Source organism: Carcharhinus amblyrhynchos, chromosome 22 (assembly GCF_965287045.1).
Source record: "Carcharhinus amblyrhynchos chromosome 22, sCarAmb.v2.hapA, whole genome shotgun sequence".
NCBI lineage: Eukaryota > Metazoa > Chordata > Chondrichthyes > Carcharhiniformes > Carcharhinidae > Carcharhinus > Carcharhinus amblyrhynchos.
The window spans coordinates 15,778,231-15,804,320 of NC_137345.1; the positions used below are offsets into that span (position 1 = coordinate 15,778,231).

Below are 26,090 nucleotides of genomic sequence, written 5' to 3' on the forward strand. Positions count from 1 at the left end.
ACCGATATCCCAGCCACACAAGAGAAAGCAGCATCCAAATAATGTTGAAGCCCAATAACTCTCAAATAGCTCAACATAATCCAGGACAAAGCAATGCCCAGTCATTATCTTAAATATTCCCTTCCTCCATTGACAGTTTCAAGTTTCTAGGTGTCTAGATCACCAACAACCTGTCCTGGTCTCTCCACGCTGATGCTAAGAAAGCCCAACAGTGCCTCCACTTTCTCAGGAGGCTAAGAAAATTTGACATGTCAGCTGTGATTCTCACTAATTTTTACAAATGCACATTACGAAGCATCCTTTCCAGATGTATCACAGCTTGGTATGACTCCTGCTCTGTCCAAGCCCGCAAAAAACTACAAAGGGTTGCGAATGTAGCCCAGTCCATCACTCAAGCCAGCCGCCCACCCATTCACTCCACCTATACTTCCCGCTGCCTTAGAAAAGCAGCCAGCATTATCAAGGATCCCAGGCACCCTGGGCATATTTTCTTCCACCTTGTACCATCGAGAAAAAGATACAAAAGTTTGAAAACTTACACCAACTTACCCAGGAACAGCTTCTTCTCTGCTGCCAATAGACTTTGAATGGACCTACTATATGAAGCTGATCTTTCTCTTCACACTAGCTATGACAGTAGCTGCACTCTCTCCCTTCTTTCTCCCCTTTGTACTCCATGAATAGTGTCTTTTGTCTGTCTGGCGGGCAAGAAACAATATTTTTCACTGTATCCCAATACATGTGACAATAATAAATCAAATCAAATCAAATCCACCATTGGTGCAGGGAGGCAGCCACATGTACTGTCTGTAAGATGCACTGTAGCAACTTGTGAGACTTCCTTCAACAGTATCTTCCAAACCCATGACCTGCAAGCATAAAGGACAAAGGCAACTAATGCATGGGGATGCCATCACCTCCATCTTCCTCTAATTCACACTGCTTCAGCCTTGAACTGTTAAGCTGGTGACGAACTCATGCTGGTGAAATTCTTTCAACTGATATTATTGCATTTCATTCATTAAAAAGAAAGCACTAATAGCCTATTTTCTTAAAGAATCAATGATTTTATTTTACTGTTTAAACGGCAATTTACATTTTCAGTTGAGACAAATTAGATGTAGTACATTAATGATCTTCATCCACAGAGTAGTGTCACCTCAATAATTAAACTGAAGTCCAGTTACAGCTTCACTGGTGCCCAACGAAGATTAATGGCAGGCTGGAAAAATAAAGAATATTTTAGTGTTCTCTGCTTAAAGAGTTTCTCACGTTTTGCCCACCACGGGAATCGGAGCCGGTGAGACAAAAAATTTGGTGGACCGTTCAAAGGTCCGTTGAGTTTGGGCGGGAATTTCTGGTCTTCAGGCACGCAAGGCCAGAGAATCCCACTCCTACCACTTCAATTGCATTAAAAAACAATTTCTATATTAGGTCTATTTTTCAATTATAATTCTTTTCTTGTTTCCTAGCCTTTCTTCTGTCCCAACAGCACATCTTCACCCAACAGAACTGACCAGGGCCTCACTCACAGACACACACACACATACACAATTCCCCAATTTCACAACAAGCTTCTGGAACATATATGGAAAAGCAGTTTGGGCTAACTTTGTTCTGTGAAAATGTCATTGCAGATGTTTATGATGTTAGAGCATTGCCATGGGGATTGCAATAGTTCAAGACGGTGGCTAATTGAGGATAATTTGGGATGGTCAATAAAAGGTGGTTATGACAGGAATTCACACATCCCATGAATCAATGAGAATTGCCCCAAAGCAAGAGCACACCTTCCATTTCAACCCTATTGACACTCGAGAAATACACCTACATTCATTTGACACATACATTGCCAGGACTAGTTGGAATTCTATACCCAGTGAACTGCGTTTTGCTAACTTTACCCACATATTTCAATCTCCTGGTGCATTTCATTAGGGCTTCTAATAAAGCTTAGATTGGTTTTTCACAAAACCTCAACATTATGGTTTCTACAGGATGCCTTCTTTCAATATTATTGAAGTTCTAAGCAAGTATACCTTCTGACTTCTCATTATGCCCAGTTGCAACAGGTGCAGGAGGAGTCATAGACTAATCCAGGAGCACAACTCTTCTTGTAGGTCCTTCCATTGACACATTGATAAAACTTGTTCTTGTCTTTTGGATCAGCGTAGGTACCATTAGCTTTGCCAGCGCAGAACGCGCTTCCGCCACTGCTACTGCCACCACCACCACCACTACTACTGCCACCACCACCACCACTGTTACCGCCACCGCCACTAGGGGCTTGAGTAGGAGGAACAGCTGGCTGCAATGTTGTTTTAGATGGAACACAAGCTGGAAGGAAATAAAATTCACAAATTCATTTCTTCCTTCCAAATTAGCAGCAAACGCAAATAAACATTGCAAAGCCAAGGGCTGTTGGTGCTTCAAAAATCACCCACTGGAACTAAATTCCTTACAATATCAGGAATGAAATTCAATTCACTAAAGGCGACTGGCAAATTCTTATGACATATCCAATGGTGCTTGGAGTCTATTTGATAAATAACATATTTTGACATGTGATTTCATTACAATTTTATTTTAAGTCAAGTTACACAAAATTTCTGGCAGATGTCATTGAACTCCATCTGAAAAGTAACTTGCTAAATTTGTATGACAATACGCTTTCCTTTTAAATCACAGAATAATACAAAGCCTCCCATATATAAACCAGTCTCCCATCCATTGACTCTGTCTGCACTTCCCAATGCCTCAGCGAAGCAGCCAGCATAATTAAGGACCCCACACAGCTTGGACATTCTCTCTTCCACCTTCTTCCATTGGGAAAAAAATACAAAAGTCTGAGGTCACGAAACAACTGACTCGAGAACAGCTTCTGCTCTGCTGCAATCAGACTTTTGAATGGACCTGCCTTACATTAAGTTGATCTTTCTCTACACCCTAGCTATGATTGTAACACTATATTCTGCACTCTCTCATTTCCTTCTCTATGAATGGTATGCTTTGTCCCTATAGCGCACAAGGAAAATACTTTTCACTGTATACTAATGCATTTGACAATAATAAATCAAATCAAATCAAATCAAAAACACCTCTTCGATTTATGTAATTAGTTTTTTGAAAAGGTCACATCTCCATGCAAGTTATGCTGGCTTATCACAGCCGCTGTGTTGCATTTGCGAAGGATACAATTTTCTTCTTATGGGGGCCTGGAGATCTCGGAGAGAGGTCACATAATCCAGATTTTGGGTGAAAAAATATTGGATTTTCAACAGTTAATGAGAGATTGTGGCAGGGCCAACAGCTATACCCCGTCTCTCTTTCTTCTGAAGAATCTCTCATCAAAGCTGAGTTGTTTGTGATTTGAAAACCCCACCAGAGGACATTATTGCTGCAAACCAGGAGTATTAGAAGGAGAAGTCTAAATCAAAATCACAGTCTCTAAGGAAAAAAGATGAAGAACCAGCAGCTACTATGGATCAGGGCCCTTCATCTACAAACAAGCATCTGGAAATGCCATGATTTTTATTTTCTCTGGCTATACTTTTGCTTGGATAAGGTTTTAATATGTAATAATTTTGCTTTTTGCCTGCCTGTTGGGTCGGGCAGACTTGTTGGATTATGTGTGTTGGGTAATAGTTGGCCTGGCTGAGTAATGATTTCTGAGACATGAGCATGTCAAACAATAATTGGTATATTAGATTTAACTGAACTACATGCAGATATACCTATCTAGGCGCAAATCCCTTGAAGCTAGAAGCATTCTCACTCTCAATTCTTAGTCATGTGTCCCTTTCATCATCATTATCTGTGGAAGGAGATGGGTGACTATGCAGAACAAGATGGAGACTGAGTGAGTAGCAAATTAGAATCACACAGTAAATTCTATTTACCTGAAAATTCTTTTTCAGGTTTAACTGGAGAGTAAGGAGCAATTATACCAAAAAGAATTCTAAGTCTAGAACGAGCATGGAAACAGGAGAGTTTGAAATCCATTTTTCGGTAAGGCCACCAGCCACTCTGTGCAATAAAAGACCCTCAATCTGATTTCTGCCAGTAGGGAGAGTGGGCCAGCTAGTAGCAGCACAGGGTGCCATTGCGCATGCACAGGTTCTGTGCTGAGAGCTGTAGAGAGACCTGTTACTGGCTCTGTTGCTATGAACCAGCCTCTGTGGCCCAGCACCCGCACCTCACATGCTACTGTGCAGCTCAGCCGCCGCCCATGACCCCACTGGCCCAGAACAGTTGCCAACCCATCCCCCCATTGTTCAGCAGTGGTCCCCCTCTCCCTCTCCTGACTGATCGCTGTGCAGAGCGCACAGCGGACCCCTCCCTCACCCCACTGATTGCTGTGCAGAGTGGCAGTGTTTCCCCTCTCTCCACCAATCACTGTGCAGAGCGCCAAGCAGTTCTTCCCCCATTCCTTCCCCACCATTCACTGTGCAAAGAGTGCAGTCGTCCCCCCTCCATCACCAATAACTGTGTGGAGTGCTCAGTGGTCCTCCCATCCCTCTGGGAAATGATCACTATGCAGAATGCACAGTGCCACCCATCCCCCCTCTCCTAATCTGGTCCTGCCCTCAGTAGGTCCTTTGCCCCCTGGCCTCATCCCCTTGGCACTGCCCGAGGTGCCTAGCTGACAGTGCCAAGGTAACTGGTGGGAAGTGCCAAGTGGCTGGCAATGCCAAACTGTCACTACCCAAGAGACACTGCCTCCTTGCCCCTAACTTCCCAGAGGAGCCTTTTATGGCATTTTCCCACCACAAGGTTTACATAAAGTGGGGGTAAGGTTCCGCCCCCTGGGTGAGATTTTGCATTCTTGTTCATTCTGGAACCAGAAATTCTTGCCCAAGGACAATACTCTTTTGGTGGTCTGTCAAATTATCCATCCCATCCACGATGATTTCCACAGTGGGCGGGACTGTAAGATTTACGCGTTTGCCTCAGAAGGCAGTGGAGGTGGGGATCATTGAATATTTATAAGGTGAAGGTATGTACATACTTGTTAGGTAAGGGAATGAAAGGTTCTCAAAGATAAATGGGAATGTAGGGCCAGAGGTGCAAACAATTCAGATATGAACTTATCAAACAGTGGAGCAGGCTTGAGGGGTTGGATGGACTAGTTCTGCTTCGATTTCATATGTTCACATGATGTAATTTGGACAGTATTATTTATTCAGATCCACATATTAAACCTAATACTCCAGCATACCTTTGCATTTGTGAGCATTTGGACATAAAATTCACAGAATTCCTACAGTGCAGAAGGAAGCCATTCAACCCATCAAATCTGTATGGACTCTTTGAAAGAGCATCTTACCCAGGCCCACCCTGCTACCCTATTCCTGTAATCCCATGCATTTGCAATGGCTTATCCACTTAACTACATACCTTTGACATAAAAAGAGGAAATTTAGCATGTCCAATCCACCTAATCTGCACATCTTTGGACTGTGGGAGGAAACCAGAGCACTCGGAGGAAACCCACACAGACATGGGGTGAACATGCAAACTCCACACAGACTGTCACCCAGAGTCAGAATCAAGCCCATATCCTTGGTGCTGTGAGGCAGCAGTGCTAACCACTGTGCCACAGTGCTGACCATGTAATTTGTTCATTGTAAGCCTTTTCAAAGTAAGAGGGAGCAAGTTTAAAGGAGATACGCAGGGGGAGGTTTGATGCAGAAAGTGGTGGTAGCCTGGAATGTGCTGCCAGAGGAGGTGATGGAAGTAGGCCCATTAACAACATTTAAGAGGTATCTGGATGGGTACATGAAGAGGGAGGGAATAGAGGGATATGGACCGTGTAAGGACAGATTGCTTTTTCTTCAGTTTAGTTCGAGCATCATGATCGGCACAGGCTTGGAGAGCCAAAGGGCCTCTTCCTGTGCTGTACTTTTCTTTGCTCTTTGTTCTTTGCTTTTATTAATAATTTCTTCACCTTTACCCAAGTGAGTTTCAACAGTAACTCTTGTTAACTTAAATCAGGTTGGCTCACTTCTTGCATCAAGTTATACACAATTAAATATATATTAAATGGGCAATAGTCCCTCCTTTAAAATTCTAACTGCTATAACCAACCTGTGTGAAACAAAGAGCGGAATCAGCTCACCCCTGCAACTGTATCTTAACAGCATATAAACATGTTTCAGTATCATATTGTGTGCCTTATCCTGTTTTAGGAATTTAATGCATGTAGATGCTTGGCAATATTCTCCTTGTCAGACTTCTCTGGCTAAAGAGAGAAAAAACTCCAAAAATGTTGCAATTGAAAAACATTTAGATGCAACAACTAATTACTCTGTTATATTCTCTGGTTCTATATTATTGGTTGCTGCCCATGTTGATTCATAGGATCATAGAATCCCTACAGTTCAGAAGGTGACCATGCAGCCCATCAAGTCAGTACCGCAAACCCACCCAGGCCCTATTCTCATAACCCTATACATTTACCCTGCTAACCTCCTGACACTCAGATCAATTTAGCATGGCCAATCCAGCAAACCTGCACATCTTTGGACTGTGGGAAGAAACAAAGCACCCAGAGGAAAGCCTTGCAGACTTAGGAGAATGTGCAAACTCTGCACAGACAGTGACCCAAGCCGGGAATTGGACCTGGGTCCCTGGTGCTTTGAGGTAGCAGTGCTAAGCACTGTGCCACTGTGCTGCCCACTTGACTTACTGGCACAAACAAATAATCAAATCCAAGTATAAAGAACTCTGATATTTACCTGTAGAAATTCCAAGCTCAGTGTGCAGCGCATTAATGAGAGGATAAGGCCCTTGGTTGCAGAAAGTACCAGAGAAATCATCCATAGCGAGATCCCACACCATGGCTCCTCCAAAGTTGTTCTTTTTCAGCCACTCAGCCTGAAAGACATTGTTCACAATTTTAAGTCACAAATTCTTGTTTGCAAGTAACTTTTACCCAAGTATAACTTAGGCTCCCTGGGATCAGTGTTGGGATGTTTGCTTTTCCCTATATATATTAATGACCTAGACCTTGATGTACTGGGCACAATACCTATTTTTCTGGATGAAGCAAAACTTGAAAGCATTGTGTTCTGTAAGGAGATAATGTAGGCCTTCAAAAGGCCATTGGCAAATTGAGGGAATGGGCAGAAAGGTGGCAAGTAAGGTTCAATGCAGAGAAATGTGAAGTAATTCATTCCAATAGGAAGACATTGAGAGTCAATTTAACTAAGGCATACATCTTTAATAGGGGTAGAGGAGAGATGCATGGGGTGCAAATGTGCATAAGTCATTTAAATGTGGCAGGATTAAGAAAAAGTGGGCACAGATGAAAGTAAAAGAAACAAAAGTGATATGAGGAAAAACTAGCTCATGCAGCGAATAGTTAGGCTCTGGAATACAATGCCTGAGATGATAGTGGAGGCAGATTCATTCAGAGCACTCGAAAGATTGTTATCCCAAAAGGATGAATTTACAGCATTACAGAAGAAGGCGGAGGAATGGCACTAAGCGAATTAATTGTTTAGTCAGAGAGCCAGTGCAGGCACAATGGGCTGAATGGCCTCCCTCTGCACCATGAAAATTTTGTGATTCGGTGAAAATTTATCACGTAACGGAATATCAAAAGTGACTCCTAAAATTGTAGAAACGCCCAAATGTCCTCTGCTACTTTTGCATGAAAGCTGTCTCAGTTGACATTTTTCATAGACCAATGGACATGGAAATATTTAAAGAATATTCTAATGACTTAAAGATAGACATTCTGAATACTATTGCAGTAGCTGTGTATCCATCCATGACATTTCAGAAAATGGAGGGAATTTTACTGCTCTGCCTGCCACAGGAATCGGAGCAGGCAAGGGGCAGGCAATGGGGATGTCTATTGACCTCGGATGGGATTTAACCATTTCGGGATGAGTGAGGCTGTAAAATCCTGCCCAATGTCTCCCTTTCTGTCATTGACTCTATGTTGGCTATAAAGAAGTGAGTTGACAGAAATTTGAGCTTCTTCCACCACTCATACATAAGAGATTAAATCAGAAATAAAAATGATGATTGTAACACATCAAACAAGATACCCGATTTTACAGCCTCACTCTGGCAAAACTGGAAATTCTCGCCAGAGGTTAATGGAGATTTCCATTGTCGAACTCTCGCCCGTGCCGATTCTCTGCGGTCGAGGTGGAAGAGTCCCGACTGATATCTCATCCATAATGCATTCTCAACAATCGTATATGTTATTGTGTAATGTTCTAGTTACTCAACTGATTAATATGACATTATGTTTTAAATGCTTGCTGTGACAACCTAATTGGATATCACCACAATTATCACCCCAAACTATCAAAGAAAAGTTTAAGACATTGGTTTATCAAAGATACCTTGGCTGTAAAGCTTTTCACGTCGTCATATCCAACCCATGTGTGGGCATTGTAAGCATATGGAACCACCTGTGGAGCATCTCATCCTGAACCGCCAGTTTTTAAAAAGTCGCAGATCTATGAGAAGAGTGAGACACTTAGCTTTCAAATCATCAGGGGTCACTAATGATCAGTGGTTTGCAACACTTTCAATGTACGCTGACAACTTTTCTCACCATTTTTTTTAAATATGCTATTGAGCTACCAGTTTCACTCCATTGCATTTGCTGGCGAAATAGTTTGAAGTTTATTTATTAGTGTCACAAACAGGTTTACATTAACACTGCAATGAAGTTACTGTGAAAATCCCCTAGTTGCCACTCTCTGGCGCCTGCTCGGGTACACTGAGGGAAAATTTTAGCATAACCTTTGCACCTAACCTGCATGTCTTTCAGGCTCTGGGAGGAAACCGGAGCACCCAGAGGAAACCCACACAGAATGTGCAGACTCTGCACAGACAGGGAAACAGCTCGGGAATCGAACCTGGGTCCCAGGCGGCAGCAGTACTAATCACTCTGCCAGCATATTTATGTTCGGAAGTGCAAACACTGATTAATATTAGCCTTTACTAAATGATATTCAATGATGCCTCATGTTGCACATTTCCATTCTGAGACACTAGATGGGCCAAAGTTGCATTTGGACTTCACTCAGGAACATGGTAATGAAATTGATTTGAGAATTAACGTCAACACCAGCTTCCTTACTCTTGTGCATTTTCCAAGACTGATAACAATGACCAGAATAAGACAGTTAAACACCTCCTGATGATGGAGGATATGGTATTATGTCTCTATTCATCAGACTGTAATGATGCTCATTTCAGCTCCTGTTCCATTACTACCTAAGTTGAGCGATGTCATTTGTTGTGATGCTGGCAGAGGTAGCAGGGTCTTCATACATGGGACAGACCATCAGCTGAGGGTGTCTTTGGTCAGGATGTTGGAATGCACTGCCTGATTTAACACCGGATAATTCCATCACTTCAGCTTCATAAGGCTAATGAGCAAATCTTTTCAAAACAACATTCAAACGTGTTACTTAATCTGTCTGAGGACATTCTTATGTTTGAGGTAGGCTCTTACAGTAAAGATTTAGGGAGTGATCTCACCAACTCATCATGTCTGTCGATGGGCAAGGAGAGCTAATCAGCTCATGTAAGAGATGAAAAATCGGGATTGCGCCCAGTTTCTCGGCTCTCGCGACCTTACCTGCCCCAGATTTCAAGCATGATCAGCTTTACACCAGGGAAAGTCCTTATTGCTGAGGATCATGTATGGTCCCCATCAACAGGGACTTGACATGGTAACCTTGTGAGTTGAACCAGAGGCCTTGGAAGACCCAAATGGTTGGGGGCGGGGGGCAGGGGCAGTTCCCCACAGTGGCAGTCTGGCACGCTGGGACTGCCAACCAGGCACCAGGCAGTGCCAAGAAGTGAAGCCATGATAGGGACAGGGCTTAAGGTGAGAGGCGGGACCAGGATGCGATCAGGACCTTGGGATGGTGGACGTGTGGGGGAATAGTGCGCTGCAATTTTCAATTGGCCAGGGGGACAACCGAATGGACTGAGGGCTGGAGACGGGGGGAGTAAGGGTGTGGGGGGGTGGGGATGATTGATTGGTCTGTGGGTGTTGGGGGAATGATCGAACAGGCCTCGGAGGGGGGTGGTTTGAGGAGATGATCGCCCATGGGTGAGGGAGATATCAGGGTGATATCCAGAGGTTTGGTGAAGGGGCAAGCAACCAGGCAGGCGAGCGATCGTGGGGGTTGGCATGACATTCAGGGGGACATGGCTGACAGATCTCTCTGTATTTGCATCATCTAGTGTGAACAGCCATTTTGTGGACAGGTTTAGGCCCCACCCTCCCCCTTCTGGCAGGAATCAGATCTTGCATCATTTTATTAGGAGGCATAAGATTTCATTTGTGGCCTAGCCAAAAAAAAGATCTGAAACTCTTCCATTTTCATGCTTGTTCGGCACCCAGAATATTGTTGATAAGATTTTGATAAGATCCCTCAGTTTTTTAGAAAGTAGAATTCAGTATCTGATTGGTTAGTATTTACAAATATAAGCTCTTATAGAATAAGGAAGCTGTCTCAGTATCAATACCTCATAATAGGATAAGATTCCAGCCTGTTTGGTGTACTTCCCAGCTGGTCCAGCACCTCCTGCTGATGCTCCAACTCCATGGGCAGATGAGGTCAGTTTGAAGGTATGGCCATATGTAGCGAATCCAACATTCAGTTTCTCTGTGGGGGCTCCCTGTTTTCTCCAGTATTTCATTACATAATCCTACAGAATAAAAACCATGAAAGTATCTGCTGGAAACTCTCTGTTTGTAGACCGATATGCATTGGAAATAATTACGTTGATTGGATTCAGTTTTCATGAACACTTACCACATTAAAGTAAAGATTGGTATAGCCTCTGTTATTTGGGAGAGGATAAAGAGGACTGTTTTCTCCTGTGTTGATATTCCACGGTCCAAAGAAATCGTATGTCATCACATTGAAAAAATCCAAGATTCTGGGTGAGAAAAGATCTGAGTTACACTGATACATTGTTCACTAAATAAACGGTAAATATTTAACTTATGAATCAAATGAGCTCTGATAATTTAAACTATAGGTAATAAACAAGGGTCTTGCATTTATATTCAACCTTTCATGGCTCAGGATATCACAAATCAGTTCACAGATGAGGAATATTATTTTCAACACACAGTCATTGTCACATGTAAAAAAAATGACCAATGAGAGTGATTTGATGCTATTGGCTGTGGAATAAATGTTAGCCTGAACACAAGGAAAACCCATCCATGAATAAATCTGTTTAAGAGATCAGATTGAACTTTTGTTTAACATCACATTGTAATAATACTGTGTTATTTTTATGTATTTTATATTTCTGTAGACGGCTGTGAGAGGCAGTGTTTTGTTCCAAGAATCAATTAGCCTGCAGCAGATACTAAAAATGCAGGATGATAACTGATTTTAACTGGCAGTATGTTACTTGGTAGAGTTAATGGACCTTTTGCTTATTTGGGCTTTCCTAGACTAAGTGTGCAGAGTCCTGTGAGTTTTTGATTTGATTGATTGACAAGGACAGAGTCATGTGGTTAATGGAAGGACCTTAGCTTGTAGGAAAGACCGTTTTCATGTTTTCACTTTAAAATGCAACCAGTTGCTGCCTGGATCTGCTAGAAGAAACACATGTCTCTGTTTTTCTCTCTCTCTCCAGAGGCTTTTTGAAAGCTCCAGGACTGTTAACCTAAGTCACAAGCAAGCATGTCTGTTTTGCTAACTAAGTATAAAGAGGGGTTAAGTCTATTATGGAAATTGTGCTTGATTGGAACCCATAGTGATAAATGAGCAGATAAGAATTTTATCTTGTCATGTTTAAGTACTGTTCAATTGTTAAAAGTTAAGCTAATTCATTTGTTATAGTTAAACTGTATTACCATATAAAATTTGTTTTGATAAAAAGCTCCCTATTTTGTCAGCAGAATATCCTATCCTTACATTAATGCCAAAATAGAAGAATTATTGGAGTCTAATGTGGTTTCATAATATGCCTTGGAGTTTCTGGTCTGGTACTTTGACAACATCCATTATGTATTGGAGCATCAGCTAAGACATTCCAATTGAGTTGTGGCTTGAATCCATAATAGTCTGATCCGAAACCAAGAGTTGACCACTGAGTCAGAGCTACGACTTTTGTGTCTTTCTAGAGTATACTTCTCAGCTGTTTGGCTAAGATCAAGCAAAGGACCAGGCCTGAGGTAAGGCTCAATGAATGTTCTTTAAAGCTTGGATCTGGCATAGATCTCTTGTAGGGACTATGAGTTGGATTCAGTTGGAATTTGAGTTAGCTTTTGGAGTAAACAAGCAGATGGATTTAGGACTTGCCCTATACATTCTGCACATTGGCTTTGTAACTTTGAGAAAGGGATACTTTTAAAAAAATTAAAACATGTGAAACCTATTTGTGAACTTTTGTGAAACCTATCCCCCTGGCTTATGTTGGAACAGCCGGGAGCCTGCCCAAGCCAATGTTCAAGCAAACTTTGAAGCACGTGGCAAGTGATCATCTGATACAAACAATAGCTTCATAGCTCATATAGCTCATTCACCCATTGTTGAATCCAAAAGGAATCGTTCTGGATCAATGGCTGGAACCACTGACATTCAAATTCAATGACAAGTCTTTACTGCACTGCCCCCACTGCTTGAATTCTTTAGATTGCAGTGCTGATGTGGAGCACAATGCAGCAGAATTACATCACAGTCCAACTGAGGAGAAGCAGCGGTATATTCAGTGATCTAAGGAAGTAAGTAAAGTCAAAGAGTAAAAGGCCTCATGATAATTGAAGAGTGGGGATTTTATTGGGCAGGCATGAATTTTTAGTTTGAAATAGCCATCTTGCAAAAAGAATAAAGTAAAATGTTTTCCTTGTTTCCAGGACCACATTCATCTCTCAATCAAAATCAGCAAAAAAGATTTCATGATATCTGGTCATGAATATCTGGGTTTGCTGTGAGTTTGCTGCATTTTCAGACAATGCAGCTGTATCTACAGTATACATCCAAAATACTTCACTGAATATGAACATATTTAGGGTACACCGAAGCTGTGAAAGGTGGAAATTGTTCAACTTCTTTCTTCTATTATTTACTATTCATTTGTACAACTTTCTGAACATTACCCAAGCTATGAATATAATATAAATGGAATCACAGAATCATATGATCATACTGTGCAGAAGAAGACCATTTGGTCCATCGATCAGAATCCCACTCAGACCCTATCCCAATGTATTTACCTTAGCTAGTCCCCCTACAACTAAAAGCAATTTAGCATAGCCAATCCACCTAATCCACACATCTTTGGAGAGTGGGAGGAAACCACAGCACCCGGAGGAAACGCACGCAGACACGGGAGAATGTGCAAACTCCACACAGACGGTGACCCGAGGCCAGAATTGAACCTGGGTCCCTGACGCTGTGAGGTAGCAGTGCTAACCAGTGTGCTGCCCCAGCTAATGACCAAACTATCAAACCCAAAACACTGCAAGAAGCTAAGCTTGGATTCGAGTACATAAATTCAACCTCTCTTTCTCTTCAACTCTCCTGAACTCAGTCTCTCCCTCCTTCACTCTGTCACCCTCTCTCCCTCACTCCTCTCTCCCAACATTGATCCTCAGCCATCTTGCTTTAAGAACTAGCACAGCTAGATAAGTTTTTTTTTGGGATAGTTTTCTATTTTTTTTACCAAAATACAGTTCTACAGGCCTTGCCTGACAAAGCAATCATTATTGGTGTCTAATTTTGACACTGAACACTGCTAGACATTTAACTGTAGAGATTGAAAGCAGAGTCCAATTCTATCCTCACGTGATGGCTGGATGCATTCACTGTGAGCTAGGGCTACAGGACAGAATGGAAATACCAACAACCTCTAACATACAACAATTCAACACCAACTGGAGGTTGAAGGGAGGACCTTCCAGGTTGGATGTCTGAGTTGCTAACTGGGCAAACTTTCTGAACTAGCATAGAAAAATAAAGCTATGTTCTGCAAGAGAATCTTGTGCAACTAAACATGTTACTTACTTTCCAAGCTGAGGAACCTCATATCTAAAATCAACGTAACCCGGTGATGCAGAAACTGCAGCTGAGATAAGCAGTCTGGATTTTCCAGAGCTTTTCGCCTCAGCTTCGAAAGCTGCCAACATTTCCTAGAAGTTAAAAATGAAAGAAAGTTTTTCTTAACAACAGATCGTCATCAAATAGAGGGCTTCAAACACAGAATAAAAAATTGCCCAACTTCATAATATATATTGGTAGCATGGTGGCACAATGGTTAGCACTGCAGCCTCACAGAGCCATGGACCCGGGTTCAATTCCAGCCTTGGGTCACTGTCTGTGTGGAGCTTGCACATTCTCCCCGTGTCTGTGTGGGTTTCTGCTGGCTGCTCTGATTTCCTCCCACTCTCCAAAGATGTGTGGGTTAGGTTGATTGGCCATACTAAATTGTCTCTTAGTGTCATGGGGACTAACAGGGTTACAAATATAGGAGCTGGGTGAGATTGTCGGGGCAGGATCAATGAGTTGAATGGCCCCCTTCTGCATTGTAGAGATTCTATGGTTCCATGTGTCTGTGGCCAAGCGTCTTACAATAATTTACCTAAAGTATTATTATATACAGTAGCCAGAACAGTAAATGTGCCATTAAATTATTTTGCTGTTTCATTTCACGTTTCCAATTTCATGTGGCACAAATTCTGTGAAATTGTCTTTTAAAACTGTTTCTCTATGTTTGTTAGATTTCAGTTCAATCAATGAATGACATAACAGCCTATTTGTCCATGCCTGTTCTGCTGTTCTGTGTCCTTGGTGAGGACATTGATAAAAAAATGTAAATTTATAAACAGACGAAAAATGCTATAATTACTAAGTAAAAATTAGATACTTCAATTACTAAGATCTAAGAGACTAAGCACCCTGTTGAAAAAAATTGCTCCTACCTGTGCCAACAGAGTGAAGAGATGTTTATTTACTCCCATGGGATATTCCCAGTCAATATCCAAACCATCAAACCCGTAACCGCGCAGGAAGCTAATCACAGAGTTGATGAAAGTTTGGCGGTTTTCTGCTGTGGAAACCATAACTGAGAACCTAGAGGAGAGTGGGATGTTAAACAAGGTCAGAACTGGAGTATTTTGATCTCAGTAATTACGATCTGAACCTGCAAGAGTTGTGTCTCTTTTACAATTCCAAAATATTCTGGGAAAACAATTTTAATTTGCAAAACTATCTCAATGAAACGGCATTGTACTGTTGCTGCACTTGGTAATCTGTTGAATCAATCTTCACTGGGTATTTAATATGAATGAAGTCATTGTAGAAATGATTAAATATTTCCTTTTGGATATCATCTTATAAATATTTCTTGAAGAATATGTTACAGACAACTGAAAATAGTCATAATATTCTCATTAATAGATACGTTTATCAAAAGCTACACCAAATCTATCTTTTGACCCAGATTAGTTTATATTTTGAGCAATAGGAAAAGAAGCACTTTTCACCCAATGCTAAAATAAAATATTTTCATCTTACTTATGACTTCCAAAGCTCCAGCCTCCAATAGACAGAAGCGTCTTAAGGTTTCCATTTCTGTTGTAAGAATGAAGAAATTATTCTTTCAGAATAAGGAACATAAACAAATGCATTTATTAACACAACAGCACTGCTGAAACTGCTTATTGTCCTAATCATTTTCCTTTAGTTGCTAAATTTTAATTGAACAGAAATCCCTCAATGTGCAAACATCTCACAACATGTACCACACAAAGAGGATAAGGTTCATTCAGGGATGTCCCGCAAACAATAAAACTATCTCTTTATTTTATTCTTTCATATAATGTGGGCATCGTTGGCAAAGTCAGCATTTCTTGGTCACCCCTAATTGCGGTTGAGAAGCTAGGAGTAGGAGGTCTTGTGGTGCAGTGGGCAGTGTCCTTCCTTCGAGCCAAAAGAATCCAGGTTCAAGTTCTATTCCTGAATCCAATGACCAATACAGATGCATTCAGTTCAAAGATGTGTGGGTTAGGTTGATTGGCCATGCTAAATTAACCCTAATGTCAAGGGGATTAGTAGAGTAAATATAAGGAGTTACGGGAATACGGCCTGGGTAGGATTGTGGTCAGTGCAGGCTCAACGGGCCGAATGGCTTCCTTCTGCACTTTCAGGATTCTGTGATCCTATGACTCCGTGATTCATACTGCAGTCAAGCAGTTTTGAAACTTGTTTTGACTAGGGTGAATTGTTGACAAGTCGCCTTGTCCAACCCATGGTGGAGGCCACAGTCTGACCTCAGGCAGAGATCTGAAAAAGAAGCTGTTCACTGAAAAAGAATTTAACAGCCTCCTTAAATTGTTGCAATTCATTTGGTGCAGACACTCCCACAACACTATTGCAAAGAAAATTTACTTGGCAAGATTCTCCTAAGCTAAGCCTTGTTTAGTTGTTGTAGTGTGTCTTGTCTATAGTGCACACTACTGCCAGTCAATATTGGAGGGAATAAACTTTGTATTGATGGATGGGGTACCAATTGAGCAGACTCCTATGTACTAGATGATGTTGAGCTTACTTAATGTTAGAGCTGCACTCATCTAGGTAAATGCAGAGTATTCATTCCCACACTCCTCACATGTGGCATGTAGGTGGTGGACAGAATTTGGGGAGTCAGGAGATGAGTTACTTAGCTCACAATTCCCATTTGTTGACTGCTCTTGCATCCACAGTTTTTCAAAATATATTCATGGCATGTAGGCATCCCTGGATGGGCCTAAACCCCATCCATAAATTCCCTTGGACAGACTGACTTACAACACCATTTCAAAGGGTATATCAGAGTCAACCATATTTCTGGATCTGTAGTTACACGTAGACCAGGCCAGCTAAGGATGGTAGATTTCATTCCCAAAAGAACATTAGTGAACTAGAAGGGTTTTTTACAACAATCTTTTTGACAATTGTTTCACAGTCATCATTAGATTTTCAATTCCAGGTTTTTACCAGGTATCTGCCATTGTGGGATTCGAGCCCAGGACCCCAGAGCATTACTCTGGGTCTCTGGATTACTAGTCCTGTGAAAATAGCATGCTACTGCCTCCAATACAGCTGGTCCAGTTCAGTTTGTGGTCAATGATAACCTCCATATTGTTGACAATAAGCATGTGTTGATAACCAGTTGACAGCAAGGGGAAGTGCAGTGATGGCAATGCCGTTTAAATGTCGGTAATTTTGCTAGGATTCCATGACGCCACAGTTAGTCAATCATTGTGTTGACTCTCACCTTCATGGATTTTGTTGGCAACATGGATATTGCAGCTTTTATAAACATCAGAAGCAAAGCCCTGTAGCAAGTCACCTGGTTGTCCATTAAGGCAGGAAATACAAAGGGCAAGGGAGGAGTTTAAAAACAGGGGAACAAAATCACTTCCCATTGGGCTACAATACTGGGGACCAGTGTAAGTTTTGTGAGAATATTTAACACGCATTGATTGGTGCTTTTAGCTAGCTGGAATAACTAAAATGCAAATGCCATCTCACTCACTCTGAGTTGCTGAACAGAGTGGAAATTCCAGCTCTCTCCATAGCCCAGTGTTTCTGCACAGATGCAGGTTTGTACACATTGCACTTTGTACAACACATACGGCAGCCTGTGCACAAGCGTATTGCCAGATTCAGGCGCAAGTGCAACATTTAGTATATGTGGTAAATATAATTTAACTGCACACTAATTAAAATAACTCTCAGTTCACCATCTCAGAGGTTTCAAATTGCAATGTGGAATGAATATAAAGTATTTTCTTGTTTATGTGGTACAACATAGTGATATAATGATGGTGTCAGGCGTTGTCAGACCTGTTGGGTATTGACTCATCTCTGTCAATGGAACACAAATCAACATAACCCAATTTCACCCATATATCCGCTATCTGACTAGGTCAGTTATGATACTTTTTCAATGTTGAACATGATATAATCAGGACCAATTATATTTAGCATTACAAGAATGTTCTTGATATTTATAAAATAATTGTACTTGTTTTTAAGGCTGTTGAATAAGTGGTAGAGGGCCACATCGTTCACTTCAGTAGTGGTGATTTTATTGTCCTTCATCCCAGCAAAAGCGTAGATCAGATGTGTGCATAAGCAGGGATCCACATTCTTTGGCAAGTACTTCCCCTCTCCTGATCTGTACTGAGCCCAGTTTGTAAAGTAACAAACCAGTCTGTAGGCAGAGCCTGAGAGTGAGGAGAAAGGAAAATCAGCACTGAGCGTCTACTCATTACACATAATTCAAAATAGTTTGGAAAGCACAAAGACTCACCCAGTTCCAGGCACGCCAACAAGACCACCACTATAATGAAGAATAAAGGAGAAGTTCAAAGTATGATTACATTATGCTGAAAGGTTTAAGGTTTCAATGCTGTTATATGAGTGAATAGGAACCATTAAGACTCAATCCTTGGTCACACTCCTTCCCTCATGTATTTGTTGCCCTTTGGTGAGATCATTGTCAGACATGGGCTCAAGATCTACACATCCATTTTTTAACACCTGTCTCTACATCCTCAATATCTTCTACTCTCCTGCCTCTGTGCTGTCAGAGTCATTTCCCAGCAATAAGTCTGAGATGAACAATAGTTTTTCAAGCTAATCATTGTATGATTGGAATAATTCATCCACAGCTCCCACCCCCATCTGGTTTTGAGTGTTGATGTCAAACAGTTTAAATGACAAAGGTTGCAACATTTTCTTTCAAGTTATCATGCAATTGATTGTTTAATTAATCAGCTATATTAAGTTTTACAAATATTTTTTATTCATTCGTGGGGCATGGGCGTCACTGGCTGGCCAGCATTTATTGCCCATTCCTAGTTGCCTTTGAGAAGGTAGTGATGAACTGCCTTCTTGAATTGTGGCAGTCCATGTTTTATGGGTTGACTCACAATGCCATTAGGGAGACAACAGATGAATCAATTTTTAAATGCTTCAGAAAATATTAAAATGCTATGAAGATTTCCATAAAATGGAATAAACAGAAATTCTGAGAACAAAATAACAGGTATATTTACAATGTAGAAAGAAAGAATAGTTGATGCTATCTGATTATTCATGGAAATATTTCAGTCAAATGAACAGAAATTGAAATGCCAAACAACTTCCTAACTGCACCCTTTTTGGGGCAAATTATGCATTATCAATGTGGCTGTTTGGCATTCCTTTGCCAATTTAAGCTTTAATGATAAATAGTTCAAATGCGGAAATACCATGCAAAGTATTAGAGGTTTACATCATGGAAACAGGCCCTTTGGCCCAATTTGTCCACATCGCCCTTTTTTTACCACTAAGCTAGTTCCAACTGCCCGTGTTCTACGATTGCATGGGAAGTGCCATGGACAGGGATGAAATGTTGGGTGTGATGGAGGAGTGGACCAGGATGTCCTGGAGATAGTGATCCCTGCGGAATGCTGACAGGGGCAGTGAGGGGAAGATGTGTTGGGTTGTAGCATCATGCTGGAGTTGATGGAAATGGTATTGTCTTGTAATTCTACTGATTTTACTCAGTGTGATCTAACTCTGTTTTCACTAGTTAGAAATAGAAAGAAGAAAACCTGAACAATAATTTCTCACCAGTACTTTGATATTATTTTGCTATACAAGCTAAATGCACAGATACATGTTACTGCCAAAGAGCCTTTAGTGGAGGAACAGCAACAGGGTAATTCAATAGCTAATATGGAATTAACCCCTAAGCTAATCCCAATTGCCCGCATTTGGCCCATATCCCATCTTACCCATGTAACTATCTAAATGCTTTTTAAAATAAAAAATCATACACGTCTCTACTACTACCTCTGGCAGCTTGTTCCAGGCACTCACCACTTCTGTGTGAAAAAATTGCCTCTCTGGACAATAAAAGATACTTTTGTATTTCTCCCCTCTCACCTTAAATCTATGCCCTCTAGTTTTAGATACACTACTTTTAGAAAAAGGTATTGACTATCTAATCTATATTATTTTGTAGGCCTCTATAAGATCACCTCTCAGCCTTTTACGCTCCAAAGAAAAAAGTCCCAGTCTGTCCAGCCTCTCATTATAACTCAAACCATCAAATCCCGGTAGCATCCTAGTAAATCTTTTCTGCACTCTTTCTAGTTTAATAATATCCTTTCTATAACAGGGAGACCAGAACTGTTCACAGTACTCCAAGTATGGCCTTACCAATGTCTTGTACAACTTCAACAAGATGTCCCAACTCCTGTATTCAATGTTCTGAACAATGAAACTAAGCATGCTGAATGCCTTCTTCACCACTGTGTCCACTTTCAAGGAACTACAGACATGTACTCCTAGATCTCTTTGTTCTGTAAATTGCCACAATGCCCTGCCATTAACTGAGTAAGTCCTGCCCTAATTCAATCTACCAAAATGCATCATCTCGCAGTCATCTAAATTAAACTTCATCTGCCATTCGTCAGCCCACTGGTCCAATTGATCAAGATCCCATTGCAATTGGAGATAACTTCCTTCACTATCCACTGTGCCACCAATCTTGATGTCACCTGCAAACTTACTAACCATGCCTCCTATATTCTCATCCAAATCATTAAAATAAATGACAAATAACAGTGGACACAGCACTGATCCCTGAGGCACACCACTGGTCACAAGCGTCCAGTTTGAAAAACAACCCTCTACAACCATTCTCTGGCTTCTATCAAGAAGCCAATTTTGTATCCATTTAGATACCTCACCCTGGATCCTGTGAGATTTAACCTAATGCAACAATCTACCATACGGTACCTTGTCAAAGGCCTTGCTAAAGTCCATGTAGACAACATCAACTGAACTGCCCTCACCTACCTTCTTGGTTACCCCTTCAAAAAACTCAATAAAATTTGTGAAACATGATTTTTCACTCACAAAGCCATGCTGATTGTCCTTAATCAGTTCTCCTTGCATCTCTAAATGCCTGTAGCTCCTGTCTCTTAAAATACTTTCCAACAACTTACCCAATAATGAAATGATAAAACAAACTTACCTGTTCCAAGTAGCAGCTTCGCCATCTTGCAGCTGGTCTGTTGTGGGCATCAACTCTCTCTTTTATACACTGAGTTTATCATTAGTGGCCAAGAATTCCAAACATCATTAACTTTATCACTGGGAAAAGATTAGTCGCAATGGAAAAATGATAGTACTTATCTTATCTTCCTAACATTATTTTCACCTTTTCATAAATAACAACTTTTCTCCTCCACAATGTCATTCAGGCTATTGACCTTCATTGTAACCCCAAATGTGTTCCTGTACTTTAACAGAGACAAGAAAATTGGTGGGAGGATTGAGGGTCCCATGATCTTTTATTGTAGGACCAGGAAGAATGGGAATCATCAGTGCTTCAGCTGCAGGTAGGTATGGAGGTTCTGCTGGTCAGCGTTATGATGGGCTGTATGGGTTCAACACAGGATGTGTGAACTGAGCTATTTGAAAATGAAAAACTGGTCAAGCAAGACAAGTCAGACCTTATTCAGATCAATTACTTCTACCTATGAATGTTTGTGACATGTGGTTAGCACTGCTGTTTCAGAATGCCAAGGACTCAGGTTCAATTCCAACCATGGGTCACTGTCTGTGTGGAGTTTGCACATTCTCACTGTGACTGTGTGCATTTACTCTGGGTGCTCCAGTTCTTTGGAGGTTAGGTTGATTGGTCATACTAAATTGTCCCTTAGTGTCCAAGGGGTGCCATTTAGGTGGATTGGCTATTATCAATTCACAGGGTTACAGGGTTAGGGAGGGGGATTAGACTTGGGTGCAGTGCTCTTTCGGAGGGTTGGTGTTGACCCAATGGGCTGAATGGCCTGTTCTGTATTGTAGGGATTCTATGATTCGGTGAATTTCTGACATCAGTGCAAGATTTTAAGCAACAGGGTGCACTTTTAATCAGAAAATCAACCTGCTAGAGAGACAGTCACATCATGGTAATGTCACTGGACTAGCACACTAAGACTTTCAGGCAGGATTAGAACCCCATCATGGTCTCTGGTCATATTTAAATCCAATTAATAAACTTGTCTCTATTTCTGAAGCTATTGTCATGATTACATGCATTTTTTGTTAAGCAACCATTGGAAGATGCATGCAGGGTAGCTGCCAAGAATAGACGCTGTGTACCTTGCTTCTGTAAATCAAAATCTCAACATTGGCTGCTGGGTCACAAAGGAAATGGATCTGCACCTACATGGAATATGATCCTGCCAGTTACTCTGTGGAGCCCAGAAGAGGATATGTTGCTCCCAGTACCAGGAAAACACTCTCGCTCCAGCCCTGAATATGCCTATTTCACTTCTCTGCCACTTGTAGGCAGGCATGGCATCAAAATCGCCCAATGTTGGTTAGAGCAGCATTGAAATTCCTGATTGGTGTGAGTAGCTCCACCATTCAATGCAAATAAGAGTGAAGCCCCCATTTCAATGGGGCACAGTATCCATTGGTCTCCTTTTACTGAAATAACTGATTGATAAAATTTCACATTGTAGCCTGAAGAATAATAATGATCCATGGTTCAGAGGATACAATCATTTCTCAAATTTATGAGGGAAATCTAAATTTAATCCAATAAACCTGATGTTGGATATGGATAACCCCCTAATCTACACATTTTCAGAAATCAAGGGGCAATTTAGCATGGCCAATCCACCTAACCTGCACATCTTTGGACTATGGGAGAAAACCGGAGCACCCAGAGGGTACCCATGCAGACATGGGGAGAACATGCAAACTCCAAACGGTCAGCCAAGGCCAAAATCAAATGTGGATCCCTGGTGCCAACCTATGTACCATCATGCCACACGATTTTTAATCCAAGTCATAAAAATGCTAATTGTAATTTTTTTCACAGAATTTGAGCCATCATCAATGATGACATCATCAACTACAACTATGGGGTGGAAATTTCTGCCTGAGACTAAGTCCAATGGCAGAAGCGATTAGACAGAGGGATTTCTGCCAGAAAACGTGATGGGTAAGTGTGCTAAATGATGCAATGTTAAGCACATTAATTTTGCAGTCGTTCCTTCAGTATCACTGGTCAAAGCCCTGGAACTCCTTCCCTTTCAGCATTGTGTGTGCACCTCCATAACACTACTTGCATCAAGTGCCATGGCATGGTAGAAGGGAAATTGGCTGTCCTCCATCATATCCGGGCACCATATTTAAAAAGCACACAGATTGCCTTTTGTTAATCATGCCAGGACACTGCAGAAAGATGTGCAGCAGCAGGCAGCAGCTCAAGCTCTCCGATTCAGCGATGCCTTCCCAGAGGACTTCCTCCAGGCCACCGAGAAAAGGAAGGATGATCCTCTTTCCAAAGAATGGCAGCAGCTGGCCTTCCCACCTGAGCACAGCTGCTTGGGAGAAGATCACCGAGGTGGTCGGTGACTATAGGATGGCCTACAATGCAGGAAATGTGCCAATGTCTGATCCACTCTGCTAGGGTAAGTGAACATGTTACTCAGTCCAAACTCACATCACCACTCATTTTGTGATTCAGTCATGGGACGTGGGAAATCATTGGCCAGGCAGCTTTCCTATTGCCCATCTTTAACAGTCTTGCAAAGATGGTAGTGTGCTGTCTTTGTGAATTTCTGCAGTCCATATGCTGTGCTGTTAGGGAGGCAACAGTAGGATTTTGACCAAACCACAGCGAAGGTTCAGCCATGGGGTGTGAAGTGCAGGAGCTGTTAATCCCATGTGCCTGCCGTCATTGCCTATTTAGAGACAGCACTCGTGGATTTGGACACTGATATCAAAGGAGCCTTGCTGAGTTGCCGCAATACATCTTGTGTATGGAACAGACTGCAGAGCCTGAATATTGGAGATGGTGAATGGGGTGCTGATCAAGTGGGCTGAATCGTACTTATTGAGGTGCACTCATGCAAGTTAGGCGCGCAATGGAATACTCCCCATTTGCCTGGTTGGGTGCACCTCCAACAACACTCAAGAAGCTTGACACCATCCAAGACAAAGCAGCCTGCTTGAGTGGCACCACATCTACAAACATCCACTCCCTCAGTCACTGATGTTCAATAGCAGCAGGGTGTACTACCTACAAGATGCACTGCAGCAATTCACCAAAGATCCTTAGGCAGCCTCTTCCAAATCCAAATCCACAGTCACTTCCATCTAAAAGGACAAAAGCAGCAAATACATGGCAACACGACCATCTGCAAGTTCCCCTCCAAGCCACTCACCATTCTAATTTGGAAATATATTTCCATTCCTTAGCAGTTGCTGGGTCAAAATCCTGGAATTCCCTCCCTAATGGCACTGAGGGCCAAACAAAGAACAAAGAACAGCACAGCACAGGAAACAGGCCCTTCGGCCCAACAAGCCCATGCCGCCATTTTAACATTATGAGTCCCCTCTTCACCCATGACCCTTGTCTATGCTTATGGCATTCCACATTGAGGGAAGACTAACTTAGGGACAATTTGTTACACCAATCAGCCTAACAGCACATCGTTGGGGTGTGGGAGGAAACCGGGGCACCCGGAGAAAACCCACGCAAGCACAATTCACGATGCGCAAATTCCCGCAGACACTGCCCAAATCCATGTACCTGCACAGCAAACAGTGATAGTCACTGAACTGTCGTGTTGCCCAGCATCTGGTCCAGTTTAAGCGTACACTAACGACATGAAGTACTAGGCTACTCTCGAAACATCCAAGAGCAGCCCTTGCACGACCCGTCGCGTGTATGCCCCTTGTTGGACAACAAGGCAGACCGAAGCACCTGTGGATTAAAAGAGAAAAACATCAATAACATGCACATCCTTGTACAAACATTCAAGGGAATCCCCAGAAGCTCAAAAGTAAAACAAGTGAGCCAGAAAATATGTTGGAAGGTCCATAGGAATCAATTGATTCCCAGGGATGTCCCAAGGCTCCTGAACCTTATTTAAAAGGTTAGAGGTGGAGAGACTCTTCCCGCTCAGAAAGGACAGTAGGACTAGGGGGCACAGCCTCAAGATAAAGGGGGGGCGGTTTAGAACGGAGTTGAGGAAGAACTTCTTCACTCAAAGGGTGGTGAATCTCTGGAATTCTCTGCCCGTTGAAGTGGTGGAGGCTGCCTCGCTAAATATTTTTAAGACGCGGGTTGATGGGTTTTTGATAAGCGAGGGGATTAAGGGTTATGGGGAGAGGGCGGGAAAGTGGAACTGAGCCAAGACAGATCAGCCATGATCTTATTGAATGGCGGGGCAGGCTCGAAGGGCTAGATGGCCTACTCCTGCTCCTATTTCTTATGTTCTTATGTTCTTATGTTAAAGCAGTCTCCTATATCCCTCCATCTCCATCCTGCTCATGTGCCTATCTAAGTAATTCTTAAACAACTCCAGCGTGCCTGCCTCCACCGCCTTGCTTGGCAGAGCATTCCATACCCCCACTACCCTCTGTGTGAAAAACCTCCCTCTAACATCCGAATTATACCTCGCCCCCCTCACCCTAAGCCCGTGGCCCCTCGTAATGTGCATTTCCAAACCACAGCACATGGAGTATAGTGTTTCAAGAAGGCAGCTTACCGCCACCTTCTCAAGGGCAACTAGGGATAGGCAATAAATGCTGAATAGCCAGTGACACCTATGTCCCATGAATGAATAAAAAAAATGAAAAAGTGGAGACCAGTCCCCTCCAATGAAGAAAGCACAAGACCCCAGGCCTCAACGAAGAAAGATTTCTTCTCACCTGTAGACCAGTCACAGCTGTCACCTGCACCCTCCACTAGACCAGAGACACACACCTCGGTGGGGGCTCAAAGATTTAGGACAGAATTTTCGGCTGTGCTTACCTCAAAACTGGAAAATCCCACCCAAGGTCAACAGACCTTTGCATCGTCTGCCCCCCAACCCGTTATGATTCCCATGGTGGATGGGACAGGAAAATTCCCCCCTCCTTCCAGTGTAGGCTTGGGTTCACTTCATTGACAAGGGTCCACAGCAGGCGGAGGCAGCAACAGCCAAGATTCCTGGTAAATCTTGCAAAATGAAGATGAATTTGCGAATGCACTGGTTTGCTGTTGTAATTACCAAGATTCAGTGTGATAATGTAAGA

At 42.1% G+C, this 26,090-nt stretch overlaps 1 pseudogene; it reads right to left on the reverse strand.

Moving 5' to 3' along the window:
* Nucleotides 1–2,053: 2,053 nt before the first annotated feature.
* LOC145356787 (acidic mammalian chitinase-like) lies at nucleotides 2,054–21,046 on the reverse strand (annotated as a pseudogene).
* Between the last annotated feature and the right edge of the window lie 5,044 nt (nucleotides 21,047–26,090).